The 17,200-nt window shown below is 45.6% G+C and overlaps 82 pseudogenes; all 82 read left to right on the top strand.

Annotated features, from left to right (window-relative positions):
* On the top strand, positions 1-119 carry LOC140110253 (5S ribosomal RNA; annotated as a pseudogene).
* Positions 120-189: 70 nt separating this feature from the next.
* On the top strand, positions 190-308 carry LOC140086053 (5S ribosomal RNA; annotated as a pseudogene).
* A 70-nt stretch (positions 309-378) lies between these two features.
* Positions 379-497, top strand: LOC140104244 (5S ribosomal RNA; annotated as a pseudogene).
* A 70-nt stretch (positions 498-567) lies between these two features.
* LOC140105408 (5S ribosomal RNA) lies at positions 568-686 on the top strand (annotated as a pseudogene).
* A 70-nt stretch (positions 687-756) lies between these two features.
* On the top strand, positions 757-875 carry LOC140109015 (5S ribosomal RNA; annotated as a pseudogene).
* A 72-nt stretch (positions 876-947) lies between these two features.
* Positions 948-1,066, top strand: LOC140113160 (5S ribosomal RNA; annotated as a pseudogene).
* Positions 1,067-1,136: 70 nt separating this feature from the next.
* LOC140106696 (5S ribosomal RNA) lies at positions 1,137-1,255 on the top strand (annotated as a pseudogene).
* Positions 1,256-1,325: 70 nt separating this feature from the next.
* LOC140111126 (5S ribosomal RNA) lies at positions 1,326-1,444 on the top strand (annotated as a pseudogene).
* A 72-nt stretch (positions 1,445-1,516) lies between these two features.
* On the top strand, positions 1,517-1,635 carry LOC140112933 (5S ribosomal RNA; annotated as a pseudogene).
* Positions 1,636-2,084: 449 nt separating this feature from the next.
* LOC140095413 (5S ribosomal RNA) lies at positions 2,085-2,203 on the top strand (annotated as a pseudogene).
* A 70-nt stretch (positions 2,204-2,273) lies between these two features.
* On the top strand, positions 2,274-2,392 carry LOC140095402 (5S ribosomal RNA; annotated as a pseudogene).
* Positions 2,393-2,462: 70 nt separating this feature from the next.
* Positions 2,463-2,581, top strand: LOC140113522 (5S ribosomal RNA; annotated as a pseudogene).
* A 70-nt stretch (positions 2,582-2,651) lies between these two features.
* Positions 2,652-2,770, top strand: LOC140103538 (5S ribosomal RNA; annotated as a pseudogene).
* Positions 2,771-2,840: 70 nt separating this feature from the next.
* LOC140086031 (5S ribosomal RNA) lies at positions 2,841-2,959 on the top strand (annotated as a pseudogene).
* Positions 2,960-3,029: 70 nt separating this feature from the next.
* LOC140105404 (5S ribosomal RNA) lies at positions 3,030-3,148 on the top strand (annotated as a pseudogene).
* A 70-nt stretch (positions 3,149-3,218) lies between these two features.
* Positions 3,219-3,337, top strand: LOC140109004 (5S ribosomal RNA; annotated as a pseudogene).
* A 72-nt stretch (positions 3,338-3,409) lies between these two features.
* Positions 3,410-3,528, top strand: LOC140113159 (5S ribosomal RNA; annotated as a pseudogene).
* A 70-nt stretch (positions 3,529-3,598) lies between these two features.
* LOC140097383 (5S ribosomal RNA) lies at positions 3,599-3,717 on the top strand (annotated as a pseudogene).
* Positions 3,718-3,787: 70 nt separating this feature from the next.
* On the top strand, positions 3,788-3,906 carry LOC140110318 (5S ribosomal RNA; annotated as a pseudogene).
* A 260-nt stretch (positions 3,907-4,166) lies between these two features.
* Positions 4,167-4,285, top strand: LOC140112946 (5S ribosomal RNA; annotated as a pseudogene).
* A 72-nt stretch (positions 4,286-4,357) lies between these two features.
* On the top strand, positions 4,358-4,476 carry LOC140112585 (5S ribosomal RNA; annotated as a pseudogene).
* A 72-nt stretch (positions 4,477-4,548) lies between these two features.
* On the top strand, positions 4,549-4,667 carry LOC140095391 (5S ribosomal RNA; annotated as a pseudogene).
* Positions 4,668-4,737: 70 nt separating this feature from the next.
* On the top strand, positions 4,738-4,856 carry LOC140086020 (5S ribosomal RNA; annotated as a pseudogene).
* A 70-nt stretch (positions 4,857-4,926) lies between these two features.
* LOC140086009 (5S ribosomal RNA) lies at positions 4,927-5,045 on the top strand (annotated as a pseudogene).
* Positions 5,046-5,117: 72 nt separating this feature from the next.
* Positions 5,118-5,236, top strand: LOC140112953 (5S ribosomal RNA; annotated as a pseudogene).
* Positions 5,237-5,305: 69 nt separating this feature from the next.
* On the top strand, positions 5,306-5,424 carry LOC140104259 (5S ribosomal RNA; annotated as a pseudogene).
* A 72-nt stretch (positions 5,425-5,496) lies between these two features.
* On the top strand, positions 5,497-5,615 carry LOC140112580 (5S ribosomal RNA; annotated as a pseudogene).
* A 72-nt stretch (positions 5,616-5,687) lies between these two features.
* On the top strand, positions 5,688-5,806 carry LOC140095369 (5S ribosomal RNA; annotated as a pseudogene).
* A 70-nt stretch (positions 5,807-5,876) lies between these two features.
* On the top strand, positions 5,877-5,995 carry LOC140095358 (5S ribosomal RNA; annotated as a pseudogene).
* A 72-nt stretch (positions 5,996-6,067) lies between these two features.
* Positions 6,068-6,186, top strand: LOC140109608 (5S ribosomal RNA; annotated as a pseudogene).
* A 70-nt stretch (positions 6,187-6,256) lies between these two features.
* On the top strand, positions 6,257-6,375 carry LOC140085998 (5S ribosomal RNA; annotated as a pseudogene).
* A 70-nt stretch (positions 6,376-6,445) lies between these two features.
* LOC140085987 (5S ribosomal RNA) lies at positions 6,446-6,564 on the top strand (annotated as a pseudogene).
* A 70-nt stretch (positions 6,565-6,634) lies between these two features.
* LOC140103418 (5S ribosomal RNA) lies at positions 6,635-6,753 on the top strand (annotated as a pseudogene).
* Positions 6,754-6,823: 70 nt separating this feature from the next.
* LOC140108993 (5S ribosomal RNA) lies at positions 6,824-6,942 on the top strand (annotated as a pseudogene).
* A 72-nt stretch (positions 6,943-7,014) lies between these two features.
* On the top strand, positions 7,015-7,133 carry LOC140112995 (5S ribosomal RNA; annotated as a pseudogene).
* A 72-nt stretch (positions 7,134-7,205) lies between these two features.
* Positions 7,206-7,324, top strand: LOC140105462 (5S ribosomal RNA; annotated as a pseudogene).
* Positions 7,325-7,394: 70 nt separating this feature from the next.
* On the top strand, positions 7,395-7,513 carry LOC140110591 (5S ribosomal RNA; annotated as a pseudogene).
* A 72-nt stretch (positions 7,514-7,585) lies between these two features.
* On the top strand, positions 7,586-7,704 carry LOC140112573 (5S ribosomal RNA; annotated as a pseudogene).
* A 72-nt stretch (positions 7,705-7,776) lies between these two features.
* Positions 7,777-7,895, top strand: LOC140113225 (5S ribosomal RNA; annotated as a pseudogene).
* A 72-nt stretch (positions 7,896-7,967) lies between these two features.
* On the top strand, positions 7,968-8,086 carry LOC140113365 (5S ribosomal RNA; annotated as a pseudogene).
* A 72-nt stretch (positions 8,087-8,158) lies between these two features.
* On the top strand, positions 8,159-8,277 carry LOC140113213 (5S ribosomal RNA; annotated as a pseudogene).
* Positions 8,278-8,540: 263 nt separating this feature from the next.
* On the top strand, positions 8,541-8,659 carry LOC140113055 (5S ribosomal RNA; annotated as a pseudogene).
* A 72-nt stretch (positions 8,660-8,731) lies between these two features.
* LOC140085965 (5S ribosomal RNA) lies at positions 8,732-8,850 on the top strand (annotated as a pseudogene).
* Positions 8,851-8,920: 70 nt separating this feature from the next.
* On the top strand, positions 8,921-9,039 carry LOC140110580 (5S ribosomal RNA; annotated as a pseudogene).
* Positions 9,040-9,111: 72 nt separating this feature from the next.
* Positions 9,112-9,230, top strand: LOC140096342 (5S ribosomal RNA; annotated as a pseudogene).
* Positions 9,231-9,299: 69 nt separating this feature from the next.
* LOC140107796 (5S ribosomal RNA) lies at positions 9,300-9,418 on the top strand (annotated as a pseudogene).
* Positions 9,419-9,490: 72 nt separating this feature from the next.
* Positions 9,491-9,609, top strand: LOC140112567 (5S ribosomal RNA; annotated as a pseudogene).
* Positions 9,610-9,681: 72 nt separating this feature from the next.
* On the top strand, positions 9,682-9,800 carry LOC140101701 (5S ribosomal RNA; annotated as a pseudogene).
* Positions 9,801-9,870: 70 nt separating this feature from the next.
* Positions 9,871-9,989, top strand: LOC140085954 (5S ribosomal RNA; annotated as a pseudogene).
* Positions 9,990-10,059: 70 nt separating this feature from the next.
* LOC140085943 (5S ribosomal RNA) lies at positions 10,060-10,178 on the top strand (annotated as a pseudogene).
* Positions 10,179-10,248: 70 nt separating this feature from the next.
* Positions 10,249-10,367, top strand: LOC140103995 (5S ribosomal RNA; annotated as a pseudogene).
* Positions 10,368-10,437: 70 nt separating this feature from the next.
* LOC140108971 (5S ribosomal RNA) lies at positions 10,438-10,556 on the top strand (annotated as a pseudogene).
* Positions 10,557-10,628: 72 nt separating this feature from the next.
* Positions 10,629-10,747, top strand: LOC140109391 (5S ribosomal RNA; annotated as a pseudogene).
* A 261-nt stretch (positions 10,748-11,008) lies between these two features.
* Positions 11,009-11,127, top strand: LOC140113170 (5S ribosomal RNA; annotated as a pseudogene).
* A 70-nt stretch (positions 11,128-11,197) lies between these two features.
* Positions 11,198-11,316, top strand: LOC140108960 (5S ribosomal RNA; annotated as a pseudogene).
* A 72-nt stretch (positions 11,317-11,388) lies between these two features.
* LOC140106428 (5S ribosomal RNA) lies at positions 11,389-11,507 on the top strand (annotated as a pseudogene).
* A 70-nt stretch (positions 11,508-11,577) lies between these two features.
* On the top strand, positions 11,578-11,696 carry LOC140085932 (5S ribosomal RNA; annotated as a pseudogene).
* A 70-nt stretch (positions 11,697-11,766) lies between these two features.
* On the top strand, positions 11,767-11,885 carry LOC140103887 (5S ribosomal RNA; annotated as a pseudogene).
* A 72-nt stretch (positions 11,886-11,957) lies between these two features.
* LOC140085920 (5S ribosomal RNA) lies at positions 11,958-12,076 on the top strand (annotated as a pseudogene).
* Positions 12,077-12,146: 70 nt separating this feature from the next.
* LOC140095347 (5S ribosomal RNA) lies at positions 12,147-12,265 on the top strand (annotated as a pseudogene).
* A 261-nt stretch (positions 12,266-12,526) lies between these two features.
* On the top strand, positions 12,527-12,645 carry LOC140110768 (5S ribosomal RNA; annotated as a pseudogene).
* Positions 12,646-12,715: 70 nt separating this feature from the next.
* On the top strand, positions 12,716-12,834 carry LOC140106130 (5S ribosomal RNA; annotated as a pseudogene).
* Positions 12,835-12,904: 70 nt separating this feature from the next.
* On the top strand, positions 12,905-13,023 carry LOC140085909 (5S ribosomal RNA; annotated as a pseudogene).
* Positions 13,024-13,095: 72 nt separating this feature from the next.
* On the top strand, positions 13,096-13,214 carry LOC140085898 (5S ribosomal RNA; annotated as a pseudogene).
* A 70-nt stretch (positions 13,215-13,284) lies between these two features.
* On the top strand, positions 13,285-13,403 carry LOC140095336 (5S ribosomal RNA; annotated as a pseudogene).
* Positions 13,404-13,664: 261 nt separating this feature from the next.
* LOC140110765 (5S ribosomal RNA) lies at positions 13,665-13,783 on the top strand (annotated as a pseudogene).
* A 70-nt stretch (positions 13,784-13,853) lies between these two features.
* LOC140106125 (5S ribosomal RNA) lies at positions 13,854-13,972 on the top strand (annotated as a pseudogene).
* Positions 13,973-14,042: 70 nt separating this feature from the next.
* Positions 14,043-14,161, top strand: LOC140085887 (5S ribosomal RNA; annotated as a pseudogene).
* Positions 14,162-14,233: 72 nt separating this feature from the next.
* Positions 14,234-14,352, top strand: LOC140109380 (5S ribosomal RNA; annotated as a pseudogene).
* Positions 14,353-14,613: 261 nt separating this feature from the next.
* On the top strand, positions 14,614-14,732 carry LOC140113169 (5S ribosomal RNA; annotated as a pseudogene).
* A 70-nt stretch (positions 14,733-14,802) lies between these two features.
* Positions 14,803-14,921, top strand: LOC140108949 (5S ribosomal RNA; annotated as a pseudogene).
* Positions 14,922-15,182: 261 nt separating this feature from the next.
* Positions 15,183-15,301, top strand: LOC140112710 (5S ribosomal RNA; annotated as a pseudogene).
* Positions 15,302-15,371: 70 nt separating this feature from the next.
* LOC140110569 (5S ribosomal RNA) lies at positions 15,372-15,490 on the top strand (annotated as a pseudogene).
* A 72-nt stretch (positions 15,491-15,562) lies between these two features.
* Positions 15,563-15,681, top strand: LOC140113351 (5S ribosomal RNA; annotated as a pseudogene).
* Positions 15,682-15,750: 69 nt separating this feature from the next.
* On the top strand, positions 15,751-15,869 carry LOC140107785 (5S ribosomal RNA; annotated as a pseudogene).
* A 72-nt stretch (positions 15,870-15,941) lies between these two features.
* LOC140112562 (5S ribosomal RNA) lies at positions 15,942-16,060 on the top strand (annotated as a pseudogene).
* A 72-nt stretch (positions 16,061-16,132) lies between these two features.
* Positions 16,133-16,251, top strand: LOC140096331 (5S ribosomal RNA; annotated as a pseudogene).
* Positions 16,252-16,323: 72 nt separating this feature from the next.
* LOC140108316 (5S ribosomal RNA) lies at positions 16,324-16,442 on the top strand (annotated as a pseudogene).
* Positions 16,443-16,514: 72 nt separating this feature from the next.
* Positions 16,515-16,633, top strand: LOC140085876 (5S ribosomal RNA; annotated as a pseudogene).
* A 70-nt stretch (positions 16,634-16,703) lies between these two features.
* LOC140107341 (5S ribosomal RNA) lies at positions 16,704-16,822 on the top strand (annotated as a pseudogene).
* A 70-nt stretch (positions 16,823-16,892) lies between these two features.
* On the top strand, positions 16,893-17,011 carry LOC140103406 (5S ribosomal RNA; annotated as a pseudogene).
* A 70-nt stretch (positions 17,012-17,081) lies between these two features.
* On the top strand, positions 17,082-17,200 carry LOC140108938 (5S ribosomal RNA; annotated as a pseudogene).

Raw genomic sequence — 17,200 nt, 5'->3', positions numbered from 1 at the left:
GTCAACGGCCATTATAAGCTGAATGTGCCTGCTCTCGTCAGATCGCAGCAGCAATGCAGCTTAAGGCTTGGCAAGTACCAGCATGGGAGACTGGCTGGGAATCCCAAGTTCCGTTGACCTTTTTGAACCTGAAAATTGTGTTAGTTTCTCTATGAGATAGTAAAAGAAGGTTCAAATTGAACAGCTGCTGTCAACGGCCATTCTAAGCTGAATGTGCCTGCTCTCGTCAGATCGCAGCAGCAATGCAGCTTAAGGCTTGGCAAGTACCAGCATGGGAGACTGGCTGGGAATCCCAAGTTCCGTTGACCTTTTTGAACCTGAAAATTGTGTTAGTTTCTCTATGAGATAGTAAAAGAAGGTTCAAATTGAACAGCTGCTGTCAACGGCCATTCTAAGCTGAATGTGCCTGCTCTCGTCAGATCGTAGCAGCAATGCAGCTTAAGGCTTGGCAAGTACCAGCATGGGAGACTGGCTGGGAATCCCAAGTTCCGTTGACCTTTTTGAACCTGAAAATTGTGTTAGTTTCTCTATGAGATAGTAAAAGAAGGTTCAAATTGAACAGCTGCTGTCAACGGCCATTCTAAGCTGAATGTGCCTGCTCTCGTCAGATCGCAGCAGCAATGCAGCTTAAGGTTTGGCAAGTACCAGATTGGGAGACTGGCTGGGAATCCCAAGTTCCGTTGACCTTTTTGAACCTGAAAATTGTGTTAGTTTCTCTATGAGATAGTAAAAGAAGGTTCAAATTGAACAGCTGCTGTCAACGGCCATTCTAAGCTCAATGTGCCTGCTCTCATCAGATCGCAGCAGCAATGCAGCTTAAGGCTTGGCAAGTACCAGCATGGGAGTCTGGCTGGGAATCCCAAGTTCCGTTGACCTTTTTGAACCTGAAAATTGTATTAGTTTCTCTGTCAAAGATGGTAAAAGAAGGTTCAAATTGAAAAGCTGCTGTCAACGGCCATTCTAAGGTGCATGTGCCTGCTCTCGTCAGATCGCAGCAGCAATGCAGCTTAAGGCTTGGCAAGTACCAGCATGGGAGACTGGCTGGGAATCCCAAGTTCCGTCGACCATTTTGAACCTGAAAATTGTGTTAGTTTCTCTATGAGATAGTAAAAGAAGGTTCAAATTGAACAGCTGCTGTCAACGGCCATTCTAAGCTGAATGTGCCTGCTCTCGTCAGATCGCAGCAGCAATGCAGCTTAAGGCTTGGCAAGTACCAGAATGGGAGACTGGTTGGGAATCCCAAGTTCTATTGACCTTTTTGAACCTGAAAATTGTGTTAGTTTCTCTAGGAGATAGTAAAAGAAGGTTCAAATTGAACAGCTGCTGTCAACAGCCATTCTAAGCTGAATGTGCCTGCTCTCGTCAGATCGCAGCAGCAATGCAGCTTAAGGCTTGGCAAGTACCAGCATGGGAGACTGGCTGGGAAACCAAAGTTCTGTTGACCTTTTTGAACCTGAAAATTGTGTTAGTTTCTCTGGCAAAGATGGTAAAAGAAGGTTCAAATTGAACAGTTGCTGTCAACGGCCATTCTAAGCTGAATTTGCCTGCTCTTGTCAGATCGCAGCAGCAATGCAGCTTAAGGCTTGGCAAGTACCAGCATGGGAGACTGGCTGGGAATCCCAAGTTCTGTTGACCTTTTTGAACTGAAAATTGTGTTAGTTTCGCTATGAGATAGTAAAAGAAGGTTCAATTTGAACAGCCGCTGTCAACGGCCATTCTAAGCTGAATGTGCCTGCTCTCGTCAGATCACAGCAGCAATGCAGTTTAAGGCTTGGCAAGTACCAGAATGGGAGACTGGTTGGGAATCCCAAGTTCTATTGACCTTTTTGAACCTGAAAATTGTGTTAGTTTCTCTAGGAGATAGTAAAAGAAGGTTCAAATTGAACAGCTGCTGTCAACGGCCATTCTAAGCTGAATGTGCCTGCTCTCGTCAGATCACAGCAGCAATGCAGCTTAAGGCTTGGCAAGTACGAGCATGGGAGACTGGCTGGGAATCCCAAGTTCCGTTGCCCTTTTTGAACCTGAAAATTGTATTAGTTTCTCTGTCAAAGATGGTAAAAGAAGGTTAAAATTGAACAGCTGCTGTCAACGGCCATTCTAAGCTGAATGTGCCTGCTCTCGTCAGATCGCAGCAGCAATGCAGCTTAAGGCTTGGCAAGTACCAGATTGGGAGACTGGCTGGGAATCCCAAGTTCCGTTGACCTTTTTGAACCTGAAAATTGTGTTAGTTTCTCTATGAGATAGTAAAAGAAGGTTCAAATTGAACAGCTGCTGTCAACGGCCATTCTAAGCTGAATGTGCCTGCTCTCGTCAGATCGCAGCAGCAATGCAGCTTAAGGCTTGGCAAGTACCAGATTGGGAGACTGGCTGGGAATCCCAAGTTCCGTTGACCTTTTTGAACCTGAAAATTGTGTTATTTTCTCTATGAGATAGTAAAAGAAGGTTCAAATTGAACAGCTGCTGTCAACGGCCATTCTAAGCTGAATGTGCCTGCTCTCGTCAGATCGCAGCAGCAATGCAGCTTAAGGCTTGGCAAGTACCAGCATGGGAGACTGGCTGGGAAGCCCAAGTTCCGTTGACCTTTTTGAACCTGAAAATTGTGTTAGTTTCTCTATGAGATAGTAAAAGAAGGTTCAAATTGAAGAGCTGCTATCAACGGCCATTCTAAGCTGAATGTGCCTGCTCTCGTCAGATCGCAGCAGCAATGCAGCTTAAGGCTTGGCAAGTACCAGCATGGGAGACTGGCTGGGAATCCCAAGTTCCGTTGACCTTTTTGAACCTGAAAATTGTGTTAGTTTCTCTATGAGATAGTAAAAGAAGGTTCAAATTGAACAGCTGCTGTCAACGGCCATTCTAAGCTGAATGTGCCTGCTCTCGTCAGATCGCAGCAGCAATGCAGCTTAAGGCTTGGCAAGTACCAGCATGGGAGACTGGCTGGGAATCCCAAGTTCCGTTGACCTTTTTGAACCTGAAAATTGTGTTAGTTTCTCTATGAGATAGTAAAAGAAGGTTCAAATTGAACAGCTGCTGTCAACGGCCATTCTAAGCTGAATGTGCCTGCTCTCGTCAGATCGCAGCAGCAATGCAGCTTAAGGTTTGGCAAGTACCAGATTGGGAGACTGGCTGGGAATCCCAAGTTCCGTTGACCTTTTTGAACCTGAAAATTGTGTTAGTTTCTCTATGAGATAGTAAAAGAAGGTTCAAATTGAACAGCTGCTGTCAACGGCCATTCTAAGCTCAATGTGCCTGCTCTCATCAGATCGCAGCAGCAATGCAGCTTAAGGCTTGGCAAGTACCAGCATGGGAGTCTGGCTGGGAATCCCAAGTTCCGTTGACCTTTTTGAACCTGAAAATTGTATTAGTTTCTCTGTCAAAGATGGTAAAAGAAGGTTCAAATTGAAAAGCTGCTGTCAACGGCCATTCTAAGGTGCATGTGCCTGCTCTCGTCAGATCGCAGCAGCAATGCAGCTTAAGGCTTGGCAAGTACCAGCATGGGAGACTGGCTGGGAATCCCAAGTTCCGTCGACCATTTTGAACCTGAAAATTGTGTTAGTTTCTCTATGAGATAGTAAAAGAAGGTTCAAATTGAACAGCTGCTGTCAATGGCCATTCTAAGCTGAATGTGCCTGCTCTCGTCAGATCGCAGCAGCAATGCAGCTTAAGGCTTGGCAAGTACCAGAATGGGAGACTGGTTGGGAATCCCAAGTTCCATTGACCTTTTTGAACCTGAAAATTGTGTTAGTTTCTCTAGGAGATAGTAAAAGAAGGTTCAAATTGAACAGCTGCTGTCAACGGCCATTCTAAGCTGAATGTGCCTGCTCTCGTCAGATCGCAGCAGCAATGCAGCTTAAGGCTTGGCAAGTACCAGCATGGGAGACTGGCTGGGAAACCAAAGTTCTGTTGACCTTTTTGAACCTGAAAATTGTGTTAGTTTCTCTGGCAAAGATGGTAAAAGAAGGTTCAAATTGAACAGTTGCTGTCAACAGCCATTCTAAGCTGAATTTGCCTGCTCTTGTCAGATCGCAGCAGCAATGCAGCTTAAGGCTTGGCAAGTACCAGCATGGGAGACTGGCAGGGAATCCCAAGTTCTGTTGACCTTTTTGAACTGAAAATTGTGTTAGTTTCGCTATGAGATAGTAAAAGAAGGTTCAATTTGAACAGCCGCTGTCAACGGCCATTCTAAGCTGAATGTGCCTGCTCTCATCAGATCACAGCAGCAATGCAGTTTAAGGCTTGGCAAATACCAGAATGGGAGACTGGCTGGGAATCCCAAGTTCCGTTGACCTTTTTGAACCTGAAAATTGTGTTAGTTTCTCTGTCAAAGATGGTAAAAGAAGGTTCAAATTGAACAGCTGCTGTCAACGGCCATTCTAAGCTGAATGTGCCTGCTCTCGTCAGATCACAGCAGCAATGCAGCTTAAGGCTTGGCAAGTACCAGCATGGGAGACTGGCTGGGAATCCCAAGTTCCGTTGCCCTTTTTGAACCTGAAAATTGTATTAGTTTCTCTGTCAAAGATGGTAAAAGAAGGTTAAAATTGAACAGCTGCTGTCAACGGCCATTCTAAGCTGAATGTGCCTGCTCTCGTCAGATCGCAGCAGCAATGCAGCTTAAGGCTTGGCAAGTACCAGATTGGGAGACTGGCTGGGAATCCCAAGTTCCGTTGACCTTTTTGAACCTAAATATTGTGTTATTTTCTCTATGAGATAGTAAAAGAAGGTTCAAATTGAACAGCTGCTGTCAACGGCCATTCTAAGCTGAATGTGCCTGCTCTCGTCAGATCGCAGCAGCAATGCAGCTTAAGGCTTGGCAAGTACCAGCATGGGAGACTGGCTGGGAATCCCAAGTTCCGTTGACCTTTTTGAACCTGAAAATTGTGTTAGTTTCTCTATGAGATAGTAAAAGAAGGTTCAAATTGAACAGCTGCTGTCAACGGCCATTCTAAGCTGAATGTGCCTGCTCTCGTCAGATCGCAGCAGCAATGCAGCTTAAGGCTTGGCAAGTACCAGCATGGGAGACTGGCTGGGAATCCCAAGTTCCGTTGACCTTTTTGAACCTGAAAATTGTGTTAGTTTCTCTGGCAAAGATGGTAAAAGAAGGTTCAAATTGAACAGTTGCTGTCAACGGCCATTCTAAGCTGAATTTTCCTGCTCTTGTCAGATCGCAGCAGCAATGCAGCTTAAGGCTTGGCAAGTACCAGCATGGGAGACTGGCTGGGAATCCCAAGTTCTGTTGACCTTTTTGAACTGAAAATTGTGTTAGTTTCGCTATGAGATAGTAAAAGAAGGTTCAATTTAAACAGCCGCTGTCAACGGCCATTCTAAGCTGAATGTGCCTGCTCTCATCAGATCACAGCAGCAATGCAGTTTAAGGCTTGGCAAGTACCAGAATGGGAGACTGGCTGGGAATCCCAAGTTCCGTTGACCTTTTTGAACCTGAAAATTGTGTTAGTTTCTCTGTCAAAGATGGTAAAAGAAGGTTCAAATTGAACAGCTGCTGTCAACGGCCATTCTAAGCTGAATGTGCCTGCTCTCGTCAGATCACAGCAGCAATGCAGCTTAAGGCTTGGCAAGTACCAGCATGGGAGACTGGCTGGGAATCCCAAGTTCCGTTGCCCTTTTTGAACCTGAAAATTGTATTAGTTTCTCTGTCAAAGATGGTAAAAGAAGGTTAAAATTGAACAGCTGCTGTCAACGGCCATTCTAAGCTGAATGTGCCTGCTCTCGTCAGATCGCAGCAGCAATGCAGCTTAAGGCTTGGCAAGTACCAGATTGGGAGACTGGCTGGGAATCCCAAGTTCCGTTGACCTTTTTGAACCTGAAAATTGTGTTAGTTTCTCTATGAGATAGTAAAAGAAGGTTCAAATTGAACAGCTGCTGTCAACGGCCATTCTAAGCTGAATGTGCCTGCTCTCGTCAGATCGCAGCAGCAATGCAGCTTAAGGCTTGGCAAGTACCAGATTGGGAGACTGGCTGGGAATCCCAAGTTCCGTTGACCTTTTTGAACCTGAAAATTGTGTTAGTTTCTCTGTCAAAGATGGTAAAAGAAGGTTCAAATTGAACAGCTGCTGTCAACGGCCATTCTAAGCTGAATGTGCCTGCTCTCGTCAGATCGCAGCAGCAATGCAGCTTAAGGCTTGGCAAGTACCAGCATGGGAGACTGGCTGGGGATCCCAAGTTCTGTTGACCTTTTTGAACCTGAAAATTGTGTTAGTTTCTCTATGAGATAGTAAAAGAAGGTTCAAATTGAACAGCTGCTGTCAACGGCCATTCTAAGCTGAATGTGCCTGCTCTCGTCAGATCGCAGCAGCAATGCAGCTTAAGGCTTGGCAAGTACCAGCATGGGAGACTGGCTGGGAATCCCAAGTTCCGTTGACCTTTTTGAACCTGAAAATTGTGTTAGTTTCTCTATGAGATAGTAAAAGAAGGTTCAAATTGAACAGCTGCTGTCAACGGCCATTCTAAGCTGAATGTGCCTGCTCTCGTCAGATCGCAGCAGCAATGCAGCTTAAGGCTTGGCAAGTACCAGCATGGGAGACTGGCTGGGAATCCCAAGTTCCGTTGACCTTTTTGAACCTGAAAATTGTGTTAGTTTCTCTATGAGATAGTAAAAGAAGGTTCAAATTGAACAGCTGCTGTCAACGGTCATTCTAAGCTGAATGTGCCTGCTCTCGTCAGATCGCAGCAGCAATGCAGCTTAAGGTTTGGCAAGTACCAGATTGGGAGACTGGCTGGGAATCCCAAGTTCCGTTGACCTTTTTGAACCTGAAAATTGTGTTAGTTTCTCTATGAGATAGTAAAAGAAGGTTCAAATTGAACAGCTGCTGTCAACGGCCATTCTAAGCTCAATGTGCCTGCTCTCATCAGATCGCAGCAGCAATGCAGCTTAAGGCTTGGCAAGTACCAGCATGGGAGTCTGGCTGGGAATCCCAAGTTCCGTTGACCTTTTTGAACCTGAAAATTGTATTAGTTTCTCTGTCAAAGATGGTAAAAGAAGGTTCAAATTGAACAGCTGCTGTCAACGGCCATTCTAAGGTGCATGTGCCTGCTCTCGTCAGATCGCAGCAGCAATGCAGCTTAAGGCTTGGTAAGTACCAGCATGGGAGACTGGCTGGGAATCCCAAGTTCCGTCGACCTTTTTGAACCTGAAAATTGTGTTAGTTTCTCTGTCAAAGATGGTAAAAGAAGGTTAAAATTGAACAGCTGCTGTCAACGGCCATTCTAAGCTGAATGTGCCTGCTCTCGTCAGATCGCAGCAGCAATGCAGCTTAAGGCTTGGCAAGTACCAGCATGGGAGACTGGCTGGGAATCCCAAGTTCCATTGACCTTTTTGAACCTGAAAATTGTGTTAGTTTCTCTAGGAGATAGTAAAAGAAGGTTCAAATTGAACAGCTGCTGTCAACGGCCATTCTAAGCTGAATGTGCCTGCTCTCGTCAGATCGCAGCAGCAATGCAGCTTAAGGCTTGGCAAGTACCAGCATGGGAGACTGGCTGGGAATCCAAAGTTCTGTTGACCTTTTTGAACCTGAAAATTGTGTTAGTTTCTCTGGCAAAGATGGTAAAAGAAGGTTCAAATTGAACAGCTGCTGTCAACGGCCATTCTAAGCTGAATGTGCCTGCTCTCGTCAGATCACAGCAGCAATGCAGCTTAAGGCTTGGCAAGTACCAGCATGGGAGACTGGCTGGGAATCCCAAGTTCCGTTGCCCTTTTTGAACCTGAAAATTGTATTAGTTTCTCTGTCAAAGATGGTAAAAGAAGGTTAAAATTGAACAGCTGCTGTCAACGGCCATTCTAAGCTGAATGTACCTGCTCTCGTCAGATCGCAGCAGCAATGCAGCTTAAGGCTTGGCAAGTACCAGCATGGGAGACTGGCTGGGAATCCCAAGTTCTGTTGACCTTTTTGAACCTGAAAATTGTGTTAGTTTCTCTGTCAAAGATGGTAAAATAAGGTTCAAATTGAACAGCTGCTGTCAACGGCCATTCTAAGCTGAATGTGCATGCTCTCATCAGATTGCAGCAGCAATGCAGCTTAAGGCTTGGCAAGTACCAGCATGGGAGACTGGCTGGGAATCCCAAGTTCCGTTGCCCTTTTTGAACCTGAAAATTGTATTAGTTTCTCTGTCAAAGATGGTAAAAGAAGGTTAAAATTGAACAGCTGCTGTCAACGGCCATTCTAAGCTGAATGTACCTGCTCTCGTCAGATCGCAGCAGCAATGCAGCTTAAGGCTTGGCAAGTACCAGCATGGGAGACTGGCTGGGAATCCCAAGTTCTGTTGACCTTTTTGAACCTGAAAATTGTGTTAGTTTCTCTGTCAAAGATGGTAAAATAAGGTTCAAATTGAACAGCTGCTGTCAACGGCCATTCTAAGCTGAATGTGCATGCTCTCATCAGATTGCAGCAGCAATGCAGCTTAAGGCTTGGCAAGTACCAGCATGGGAGACTGGCTAGGAATCCCAAGTTCCGTTGCCCTTTTTGAACCTGAAAATTGTATTAGTTTCTCTGTCAAAGATGGTAAAAGAAGGTTCAAATTGAACAGCTGCTGTCATCGGCCATTCTAAGCTGAATGTGCCTGCTCTCGTCAGATCGCAGCAGCAATGCAGCTTAAGGCTTGGCAAGTACCAGCATGGGAGACTGGCTAGGAATCCCAAGTTCCGTTGCCCTTTTTGAACCTGAAAATTGTATTAGTTTCTCTGTCAAAGATGGTAAAAGAAGGTTCAAATTGAACAGCTGCTGTCAACGGCCATTCTAAGCTGAATGTGCCTGCTCTCGTCAGATCGCAGCAGCAATGCAGCTTAAGGCTTGGCAAGTACCAGCATGGGAGACTGGCTGGGAATCCCAAGTTCCGTTGACCTCTTTGAACCTGAAAATTGTGTTAGTTTCTCTATGAGATAGTAAAAGAAGGTTCAAATTGAACAGCTGCTGTCAACGGCCATTCTAAGCTGAATGTGCCTGCTCTCGTCAGATCGCAGCAGCAATGCAGCTTAAGGCTTGGCAAGTACCAGCATGGGAGACTGGCTGGGAATCCAAAGTTCTGTTGACCTTTTTGAACCTGAAAATTGTGTTAGTTTCTCTGGCAAAGATGGTAAAAGAAGGTTAAAATTGAACAGCTGCTGTCAACGGCCATTCTAAGCTGAATGTGCCTGCTCTCGTCAGATCGCAGCAGCAATGCAGCTTAAGGCTTGGCAAGTACCAGCATGGGAGACTGGCTGGGAATCCCAAGTTCTGTTGACCTTTTTGAACTGAAAATTGTGTTCGTTTCGCTATGAGATAGTAAAAGAAGGTTCAATTTGAACAGCCACTGTCAACGGCCATTCTAAGCTGAATGTGCCTGCTCTCGTCAGATCACAGCAGCAATGCAGTTTAAGGCTTGGCAAGTACCAGAATGGGAGACTGGCTGGGAATCCCAAGTTCCGTTGACCTTTTTGAACCTGAAAATTGTGTTAGTTTCTCTGTCAAAGATGGTAAAAGAAGGTTCAAATTGAACAGCTGCTGTCAACGGCCATTCTAAGCTGAATGTGCCTGCTCTCGTCAGATCACAGCAGCAATGCAGCTTAAGGCTTGGCAAGTACCAGCATGGGAGACTGGCTGGGAATCCCAAGTTCCGTTGCCCTTTTTGAACCTGAAAATTGTATTAGTTTCTCTGTCAAAGATGGTAAAAGAAGGTTAAAATTGAACAGCTGCTGTCAACGGCCATTCTAAGCTGAATGTGCCTGCTCTCGTCAGATCGCAGCAGCAATGCAGCTTAAGGCTTGGCAAGTACCAGCATGGGAGGCTGGCTGGGAATCCCAAGTTCCGTTGACCTCTTTGAACCTGAAAATTGTGTTAGTTTCTCTATGAGATAGTAAAAGAAGGTTCAAATTGAACAGCTGCTGTCAACGGCCATTCTAAGCTGAATGTGCCTGCTCTCGTCAGATCGCAGCAGCAATGCAGCTTAAGGCTTGGCAAGTACCAGCATGGGAGACTGGCTGGGAATCCCAAGTTCCGTTGACCTTTTTGAACCTGAAAATTGTGTTAGTTTCTCTATGAGATAGTAAAAGAAGGTTCAAATTGAACAGCTGTTGTCAACGGCCATTCTAAGCTGAATGTGCCTGCTCTCGTCAGATCGCAGCAGCAATGCAGCTTAAGGCTTGGCAAGTACCAGCATGGGAGACTGGCTGGGAATCCCAAGTTCCGTTGACCTTTTTGAACCTGAAAATTGTGTTAGTTTCTCTATGAGATAGTAAAAGAAGGTTCAAATTGAACAGCTGCTGTCAACGGCCATTCTAAGCTGAATGTGCCTGCTCTCGTCAGATCGCAGCAGCAATGCAGCTTAAGGCTTGGCAAGTATCAGCATGGGAGACTGGCTGGGAATCCCAAGTTCCGTTGACCTTTTTGAACCTGAAAATTGTGTTAGTTTCTCTATGAGATAGTAAAAGAAGGTTCAAATTGAACAGCTGCTGTCAACGGCCATTCTAAGCTCAATGTGCCTGCTCTCATCAGATCGCAGCAGCAATGCAGCTTAAGGCTTGGCAAGTACCAGCATGGGAGTCTGGCTGGGAATCCCAAGTTCCGTTGACCTTTTTGAACCTGAAAATTGTATTAGTTTCTCTGTCAAAGATGGTAAAAGAAGGTTCAAATTGAACAGCTGCTGTCAACGGCCATTCTAAGCTGAATGTGCCTGCTCTCGTCAGATCGCAGCAGCAATGCAGCTTAAGGCTTGGCAAGTACCAGATTGGGAGACTGGTTGGGAATCCCAAGTTCCATTGACCTTTTTGAACCTGAAAATTGTGTTAGTTTCTCTAGGAGATAGTAAAAGAAGGTTCAAATTGAACAGCTGCTGTCAACGGCCATTCTAAGCTGAATGTGCCTGCTCTCGTCAGATGGCAGCAGCAATGCAGCTTAAGGCTTGGCAAGTACCAGCATGGGAGACTGGCTGGGAATCCAAAGTTCTGTTGACCTTTTTGAACCTGAAAATTGTGTTAGTTTCTCTGTCAAAGATGGTAAAAGAAGGTTCAAATTGAACAGCTGCTGTCAACGGCCATTCTAAGCTGAATGTGCCTGCTCTCGTCAGATCGCAGCAGCAATGCAGCTTAAAGTTTGGCAAGTACCAGATTGGGAGACTGGCTGGGAATCCCAAGTTCCGTTGACCTTTTTGAACCTGAAAATTGTGTTAGTTTCTCTATGAGATAGTAAAAGAAGGTTCAAATTGCACAGCTGCTGTCAACGGCCATTCTAAGCTCAATGTGCCTGCTCTCATCAGATCGCAGCAGCAATGCAGCTTAAGGCTTGGCAAGTACCAGCATGGGAGTCTGGCTGGGAATCCCAAGTTCCGTTGACCTTTTTGAACCTGAAAATTGTATTAGTTTCTCTGTCAAAGATGGTAAAAGAAGGTTCAAATTGAACAGCTGCTGTCAACGGCCATTCTAAGGTGAATGTGCCTGCTCTCGTCAGATCGCAGCAGCAATGCAGCTTAAGGCTTGGCAAGTACCAGCATGGGAGACTGGCTGGGAATCCCAAGTTCCGTTGACCTTTTTGAACCTGAAAATTGTGTTAGTTTCTCTATGAGATAGTAAAAGAAGGTTCAAATTGAACAGCTGCTGTCAACGGCCATTCTAAGCTGAATGTGCCTGCTCTCGTCAGATCGCAGCAGCAATGCAGCTTAAGGCTTGGCAAGTACCAGCATGGGAGACTGGCTGGGAATCCCAAGTTCCGTTGACCTTTTTGAACCTGAAAATTGTGTTAGTTTCTCTATGAGATAGTAAAAGAAGGTTCAAATTGAACAGCTGCTGTCAACGGCCATTCTAAGCTGAATGTGCCTGCTCTCGTCAGATCGCTGCAGCAATGCAGCTTAAGGCTTGGCAAGTACCAGCATGGGAGACTGGCTGGGAATCCCAAGTTCCGTTGACCTTTTTGAACCTGAAAATTGTGTTAGTTTCTCTGTCAAAGATGGTAAAAGAAGGTTCAAATTGAACAGCTGCTGTCAACGGCCATTCTAAGCTGAATGTGCCTGCTCTCGTCAGATCGCAGCAGCAATGCAGCTTAAGGCTTGGCAAGTACCAGCATGGGAGACTGGCTGGGAATCCCAAGTTCCGTTGACCTTTTTGAACCTGAAAATTGTGTTAGTTTCTCTATGAGATAGTAAAAGAAGGTTCAAATTGAACAGCTGCTGTCAACGGCCATTCTAAGCTGAATGTGCCTGCTCTCGTCAGATCGCAGCAGCAATGCAGCTTAAGGCTTGGCAAGTACCAGATTGGGAGACTGGCTGGGAATCCCAAGTTCCGTTGACCTTTTTGAACCTGAAAATTGTGTTAGTTTCTCTATGAGATAGTAAAAGAAGGTTCAAATTGAACAGCTGCTGTCAACGGCCATTCTAAGCTCAATGTGCCTGCTCTCGTCAGATCGCGGCAGCAATGCAGCTTAAGGCTTGGCAAGTACCAGCATGGGAGTCTGGCTGGGAATCCCAAGTTTCGTTGACCTTTTTGAACCTGAAAATTGTATTAGTTTCTCTGTCAAAGATGGTAAAAGAAGGTTCAAATTGAACAGCTGCTGTCAATGGCCATTCTAAGGTGAATGTGCCTGCTCTCGTCAGATCGCAGCAGCAATGCAGCTTAAGGCTTGGCAAGTACCAGCATGGGAGACTGGCTGGGAATCCCAAGTTCCGTTGACCTTTTTGAACCTGAAAATTGTATTAGTTTCTCTATGAGATAGTAAAAGAAGGTTCAAATTGAAGAGCTGCTGTCAACGGCCATTCTAAGCTCAATGTGCCTGCTCTCGTCAGATCGCAGCAGCAATGCAGCTTAAGGCTTGGCAAGTACCAGCATGGGAGACTGGCTGGGAATCCCAAGTTCCGTTGACCTTTTTGAACCTGAAAATTGTGTTAGTTTCTCTATGAGATAGTAAAAGAAGGTTCAAATTGAACAGCTGCTGTCAACGGCCATTCTAAGCTGAATGTGCCTGCTCTCGTCAGATCGCAGCAGCAATGCAGCTTAAGGCTTGGCAAGTACCAGCATGGGAGACTGGCTGGGAATCCCAAGTTCCGTTGACCTTTTTGAACCTGAAAATTGTATTAGTTTCTCTGTCAAAGATGGTAAAAGAAGGTTCAAATTGAACAGCTGCTGTCAACGGCCATTCTAAGCTGAATGTGCCTGCTCTCGTCAGATCGCAGCAGCAATGCAGCTTAAGGCTTGGCAAGTACCAGCATGGGAGACTGGCTGGGAATCCCAAGTTCCGTTGACCTTTTTGAACCTGAAAATTGTGTTAGTTTCTCTATGAGATAGTAAAAGAAGGTTCAAATTGAACAGCTGCTGTCAACGGCCATTCTAAGCTGAATGTGCCTGCTCTCGTCAGATCGCAGCAGCAATGCAGCTTAAGGCTTGGCAAGTACCAGATTGGGAGACTGGCTGGGAATCCCAAGTTCCGTTGACCTTTTTGAACCTGAAAATTGTGTTAGTTTCTCTATGAGATAGTAAAAGAAGGTTCAAATTGAACAGCTGCTGTCAACGGCCATTCTAAGCTCAATGTGCCTGCTCTCGTCAGATCGCGGCAGCAATGCAGCTTAAGGCTTGGCAAGTACCAGCATGGGAGTCTGGCTGGGAATCCCAAGTTTCGTTGACCTTTTTGAACCTGAAAATTGTATTAGTTTCTCTGTCAAAGATGGTAAAAGAAGGTTCAAATTGAACAGCTGCTGTCAATGGCCATTCTAAGGTGAATGTGCCTGCTCTCGTCAGATCGCAGCAGCAATGCAGCTTAAGGCTTGGCAAGTACCAGCATGGGAGACTGGCTGGGAATCCCAAGTTCCGTTGACCTTTTTGAACCTGAAAATTGTATTAGTTTCTCTATGAGATAGTAAAAGAAGGTTCAAATTGAAGAGCTGCTGTCAACGGCCATTCTAAGCTCAATGTGCCTGCTCTCGTCAGATCGCAGCAGCAATGCAGCTTAAGGCTTGGCAAGTACCAGCATGGGAGACTGGCTGGGAATCCCAAGTTCCGTTGACCTTTTTGAACCTGAAAATTGTGTTAGTTTCTCTATGAGATAGTAAAAGAAGGTTCAAATTGAACAGCTGCTGTCAACGGCCATTCTAAGCTGAATGTGCCTGCTCTCGTCAGATCGCAGCAGCAATGCAGCTTAAGGCTTGGCAAGTACCAGCATGGGAGACTGGCTGGGAATCCCAAGTTCCGTTGACCTTTTTGAACCTGAAAATTGTATTAGTTTCTCTGTCAAAGATGGTAAAAGAAGGTTCAAATTGAACAGCTGCTGTCAACGGCCATTCTAAGCTGAATGTGCCTGCTCTCGTCAGATCGCAGCAGCAATGCAGCTTAAGGCTTGGCAAGTACCAGATTGGGAGACTGGTTGGGAATCCCAAGTTCCATTGACCTTTTTGAACCTGAAAATTGTGTTAGTTTCTCTAGGAGATAGTAAAAGAAGGTTCAAATTGAACAGCTGCTGTCAACGGCCATTCTAAGCTGAATGTGCCTGCTCTCGTCAGATGGCAGCAGCAATGCAGCTTAAGGCTTGGCAAGTACCAGCATGGGAGACTGGCTGGGAATCCAAAGTTCTGTTGACCTTTTTGAACCTGAAAATTGTGTTAGTTTCTCTGTCAAAGATGGTAAAAGAAGGTTCAAATTGAACAGCTGCTGTCAACGGCCATTCTAAGCTGAATGTGCCTGCTCTCGTCAGATCGCAGCAGCAATGCAGCTTAAAGTTTGGCAAGTACCAGATTGGGAGACTGGCTGGGAATCCCAAGTTCCGTTGACCTTTTTGAACCTGAAAATTGTGTTAGTTTCTCTATGAGATAGTAAAAGAAGGTTCAAATTGCACAGCTGCTGTCAACGGCCATTCTAAGCTCAATGTGCCTGCTCTCATCAGATCGCAGCAGCAATGCAGCTTAAGGCTTGGCAAGTACCAGCATGGGAGTCTGGCTGGGAATCCCAAGTTCCGTTGACCTTTTTGAACCTGAAAATTGTATTAGTTTCTCTGTCAAAGATGGTAAAAGAAGGTTCAAATTGAACAGCTGCTGTCAACGGCCATTCTAAGGTGAATGTGCCTGCTCTCGTCAGATCGCAGCAGCAATGCAGCTTAAGGCTTGGCAAGTACCAGCATGCGAGACTGGCTGGGAATCCCAAGTTCCGTCGACCTTTTTGAACCTGAAAATTGTGTTAGTTTCTCTATGAGATAGTAAAAGAAGGTTCAAATTGAACAGCTGCTGTCAACGGCCATTCTAAGCTGAATGTGCCTGCTCTCGTCAGATCGCAGCAGCAATGCAGCTTAAGGCTTGGCAAGTACCAGAATGGGAGACTGGTTTGGAATCCCAAGTTCCATTGACCTTTTTGAACCTGAAAATTGTGTTAGTTTCTCTAGGAGATAGTAAAAGAAGGTTCAAATTGAACAGCTGCTGTCAACGGCCATTCTAAGCTGAATGTGCCTGCTCTCGTCAGATCGCAGCAGCAATGCAGCTTAAGGCTTGGCAAGTACCAGCATGGGAGACTGGCTGGGAATCCAAAGTTCTGTTGACCTTTTTGAACCTGAAAATTGTGTTAGTTTCTCTGGCAAAGATGGTAAAAGAAGGTTCAAATTGAACAGTTGCTGTCAACGGCCATTCTAAGCTGAATTTGCCTGTTCTTGTCAGATCGCAGCAGCAATGCAGCTTAAGGCTTGGCAAGTACCAGCATGGGAGACTGGCTGGGAATCCCAAGTTCTGTTGACCTTTTTGAACTGAAAATTGTGTTAATTTCGCTATGAGATAGTAAAAGAAGGTTCAATTTGAACAGCCGCTGTCAACGGCCATTCTAAGCTGAATGTGCCTGCTCTCGTCAGATCACAGCAGCAATGCAGTTTAAGGCTTGGCAAGTACCAGAATGGGAGACTGGCTGGGAATCCCAAGTTCCGTTGACCTTTTTGAACCTGAAAATTGTGTTAGTTTCTCTGTCAAAGATGGTAAAAGAAGGTTCAAATTGAACAGCTGCTGTCAACGGCCATTCTAAGCTGAATGTGCCTGCTCTCGTCAGATCACAGCAGCAATGCAGCTTAAGGCTTGGCAAGTACCAGCATGGGAGACTGGCTGGGAATCCCAAGTTCCGTTGCCCTTTTTGAACCTGAAAATTGTATTAGTTTCTCTGTCAAAGATGGTAAAAGAAGGTTAAAATTGAACAGCTGCTGTCAACGGCCATTCTAAGCTGAATGTGCCTGCTCTCGTCAGATCGCAGCAGCAATGCAGCTTAAGGCTTGGCAAGTACCAGCATGGGAGACTGGCTGGGAATCCCAAGTTCTGTTGACCTTTTTGAACCTGAAAATTGTGTTAGTTTCTCTGTCAAAGATTGTAAAATAAGGTTCAAATTGAACAGCTGCTGTCAACGGCCATTCTAAGCTGAATGTGCCTGCTCTCATCAGATTGCAGCAGCAATGCAGCTTAAGGCTTGGCAAGTACCAGCATGGGAGACTGGCTGGGAATCCCAAGTTCCGTTGCCCTTTTTGAACCTGAAAATTGTATTAGTTTCTCTGTCAAAGATGGTAAAAGAAGGTTCAAATTGAACAGCTGCTGTCAACGGCCATTCTAAGCTGAATGTGCCTGCTCTCGTCAGATCGCAGCAGCAATGCAGCTTAAGGCTTGGCAAGTACCAGCATGGGAGACTGGCTGGGAATCCCAAGTTCCGTTGACCTTTTTGAACCTGAAAATTGTGTTAGTTTCTCTATGAGATAGTAAAAGAAGGTTCAAATTGAACAGCTGCTGTCAACGGCCATTCTAAGCTGAATGTGCCTGCTCTCGTCAGATCGCAGCAGCAATGCAGCTTAAGGCTTGGCAAGTGCCAGCATGGGAGACTGGCTGGGAATCCCAAGTTCCGTTGACCTTTTTGAACCTGAAAATTGTGTTAGTTTCTCTATGAGATAGTAAAAGAAGGTTCAAATTGAACAGCTGCTGTCAACGGTCATTCTAAGCTGAATGTGCCTGCTCTCGTCAGATCGCAGCAGCAATGCAGCTTAAGGTTTGGCAAGTACCAGATTGGGAGACTGGCTGGGAATCCCAAGTTCCGTTGACCTTTTTGAACCTGAAAATTGTGTTAGTTTCTCTATGAGATAGTAAAAGAAGGTTCAAATTGAACAGCTGCTGTCAACGGCCATTCTAAGCTCAATGTGCCTGCTCTCATCAGATCGCAGCAGCAATGCAGCTTAAGGCTTGGCAAGTACCAGCATGGGAGTCTGGCTGGGAATCCCAAGTTCCGTTGACC

This window comes from Engystomops pustulosus, chromosome 1 (assembly GCF_040894005.1).
Source record: "Engystomops pustulosus chromosome 1, aEngPut4.maternal, whole genome shotgun sequence".
NCBI lineage: Eukaryota > Metazoa > Chordata > Amphibia > Anura > Leptodactylidae > Engystomops > Engystomops pustulosus.
The sequence above is the reverse complement of the archived record's forward strand: the minus strand, read 5'-3'. Positions and strand labels throughout refer to the sequence as shown.